The sequence below is a fragment of the Rhincodon typus genome, chromosome 14 (assembly GCF_021869965.1).
Source record: "Rhincodon typus isolate 14 chromosome 14, sRhiTyp1.1, whole genome shotgun sequence".
Taxonomy (NCBI): Eukaryota; Metazoa; Chordata; class Chondrichthyes; order Orectolobiformes; family Rhincodontidae; genus Rhincodon; species Rhincodon typus.
In genome coordinates this window covers 35,978,409-35,982,079 of record NC_063345.1, presented here as the reverse complement: position 1 = coordinate 35,982,079, position 3,671 = coordinate 35,978,409, and positions in this window count along the sequence as shown.

Below are 3,671 nucleotides of genomic sequence, written 5' to 3'. Positions count from 1 at the left end.
CTGGGCAATGGTAACCCTAGGATGTTGATAATGTGCTATTCAACAGTGGTAATGCCATTGAATAACAAGGGATGATTGTTACATTTTGTATTGTTAGAGTGGTTATTGCTTGGTACTTGTGTGGAATGAATGTTACTTGCTACTTGTTAGCCTGAGCCTGGATATTGTTTGCATCTTGCTTCATTTGAACATGGACTGCTTTGGTATTGGAGGAGTCACAAATGGTGCTGAACATTACGCTGTCACCATAGACCTTATGAGAGAGGAAAAGTCAATGATGAGGTAACTGTAAATGATTAGGTCAAGGACAGACCCCTGAGGAACTCCTGCAGAGATATCCTGGAGCTGAAATGACTGACCTCCAACAACTGCAACCATCTTTCTTTGTGCCAGGTATAATTTCCAGCAGAGAGATTGTCCCTTGATTCCAAGTGATCTTGTTTAATTAGGTTTCCTTAATGCCACACTCAGACAAATATGGCTTGATATCAAGGAAAATCATTCTCACCTCACCTCTGGAGTTCATATTTTTGTCCATGTTTTAACAAAGGCTGTATTGAGGTCAGCAGCTGAGTGGCCCTGGCAGAACTCAAATTCAGCATCAGTGAGCAGTTATTGCTTAAGTTCAGGAAGAATTCTAAAACTTGAACAGGTTTGTACTTGGCAAATTAACTTTGATGCAGTGAATACAAAATTCCGCATTTTGACAGCAAGATTAAGGAGAAAATCTGAAGAAAATCATGTTTAAATGAGATAGAGGGATCTAGGGATGTATTTATGCCAAACACTTTGTATACACTTTGTATAGAATTTTGGTTACTTCACATTTGGAATATTGTGTAAAGTTCTTGTTTCCCAATGATATTAAGGAAATAGAGTCTTTGGAGAAGACACAAAAGAGGATGTCACCAGAATTTAAGGGTTATTATGATCAGGAGCTACTGAACAGGCTGGGGACTCTTTTGTTTCGAAAAGTGGAAACTGAAGGAGCACCTACCTGAAAGAGATCTTCAAAATCTCAAAAGAAGTTTTTAAAATGGGAGACATGGAAAAATGTATCCACTTGTGTCCAGGACCAGAATTATAGGACCATAAATTTAAGATAGTTATCACACATACCATGAAACAGATCTCCTGCAGGAGCAAGTACAAGCAACAGTAGCCATTACAAAGTAAATGCAGTAGCAAATTTAGGAGAAACATCTTTACTTTGGTGAGATTGCTGAAAATGTGAAACACATTACCCAAGGCAACAGTTGGTGAATAATATTGACAGGTTATGAGTAAGTTAAGCACATGAGAAAAAAAGCATACAAAAGTTAATAACACTAGAAGAAGTAAGTTGGGGAGGATTCCCATGTGGACCATAAACATTAGCATGTATCTATTCAGCTAAATGACCTGCTTCTGTGTAAATATATTATTGTTACAATGTGGTACTATTATGTACAGTTTCTTGTTTAATTTAAAAGGCCTGGTGTTAATCTTATTATTGTCAAGCTGTTTTGGCTTACCTACAGTTTATTCAGATAGCCACTAATACCTGCAAAGGCCTACAGTCCAATATCAGTCAATATCAGTCTGGAAAATCTTAAATTACATATCTTCTATGTTTTCTTCTCATAATGATCTCCTGCTAAAGAGTTTTCATAGTTTCCTTCTGGATCTCTGCAGGGCATTAACTTTCCATACATACTCTCTGGATGTCCTCATGCCTTGTGGTCCTCTTTTCATACTGTGCACACTTAGACGCATTTACTTCTGTCCGTTTATAACAAATCGGCCTTATCTCTCTGTTACCAACCCCTGGACATTTAAGTACCCATCAACTTCCAATAAACCTCACTTTTAAATATTTTTAAACAACAGTGAGTAGCTGTTCACTGCAGAGCCATTGTACATGCAGCATGAGAGTGTAAACGCAGTTGCAATTTCTAGCTATTTGTTTTTCCTGATCTTTTTTACCACTATCTTGTAACTGTGTGGGTTATTAATTGTTCGTCCTGCTTCCTTGAACTGAAGCCAATTAGCAGGAGAGATATATTTGAAGTTATAAATAGACGCAAATTGTGTAAAGGATGCGGTACTTGCAGGCAAAGGTTCTGAAATTGCACTGAAGAATATTAATATATGAACAGTAACCTGCTCATCTGACATTTTTGTCTTTGCTGTTTTACTAGAATCATGAACCAATTCATAGTAAATAGGTTTCTTGAACAAAAGTAACAGAAAGAACTTCCAAGGAATGCATTGTTGCTTTGTTGCTTGCTATATTCATATATCACCGTGCATTTAAGGGCCAAATAGTTTTTATATAATTTCAAGTTATTTGTTCTGTGAAAAAAAGAAATTGACTACTCAACAAAATTCTTCAGGAGCTATAAGAGATGCCTCCCAGATTATATATAACCCAGATTTAAAATCAGTTCAACCTGAGGGTTTAAGTTCTACTCCATTTGTTGTTAAAGTATAAAGAAAACACTAATATCAATCTTATCCCTTACTTTGGAAAGTTTGATGAAACATTGTGAAAATAACATCTTATGTATCTACACAACTTTAGTATCCAGAGCATAATCTCAGGGGCTAAGTGTCTTACAAAGTGAAATAAAGAAAATACTGCGAACTTTAATTAATTTTACTTTGTTCATAAACTACAAGGCTCTGGTCTTTTGTTCTCAGTCTGTTTGATCTTAAATATATGTGCGGCTGATGGGGATGTGGAGGTGTGGGGTAAGTAGTGAAACAGACCAGTAACATTCCACCAGAGCCCCACTGTCATTGCCACTTCCAAATTTTCATTAAAAAATTATGGTGGTCTTAGGATATGTTTTTTTTTCCCTAAATATGGCCAACAATATTCAACTGACCAACGAATAGTGAAAAAATAATGGATACATTTTCTACTATAACCACCACAACAACACTGAATGCAAGACATATCACTATATCAGTTGCATCTAGTATTGTAATGAAAGGAAAAGGTGGAATTAAAACTTAAAGCTGCCTTAAAGGAAAGTAAATAGTTGTGGAGTAATGAATTATACCCTTAAAGCCTAATATTGAAAGTTGAACAACTGCCTTCTTGAACTGCCCCATAGAGTTTTGATGCAAGAAAAAGAAGTATGAAAAGTTAGAGCCATGTGCACTAGAACTAAGAAGATTATGGAAGAACCCAGTGCAGCTCTTCATGATAAAAATCTGCTGTGGTAGCATGATAGGAACTCCAGCAGCAGGGGGTAATGGTGATAGAAGGCATTGGGCAAGGAGGTAAGCAGTTCTTCCACTACCTCCACTAGCAGGTGGTGTCAGTGAGGGAGAACGACTACAGCAGTTGAATGGAGTCTTGTAAAGTAAAGAATGCCTTTGCTGGAGACGAGGCTGATGGAAAGGGAGAATAGTTAGACAACAGAATTCTTCAGCCCAGTGTAAACTATGATTTAACATTGTCATTCCATGTGCACAGAGTAAATATTCCTTTGTTTATCCTGATTTCCTTTCCGTTTGCAATGACCTGATGTTGTGGAATAAAGAATCTATGCTTCATGATGTTTAGGCTGTCCATCAGTTCAAATCGAATGTTATATTTTGATACATAATTATAGGTTATTTTCATGATGGAAATGAGATGAATTGATAGGAAGAAAGGAAACTCAAATTATACAGAATTA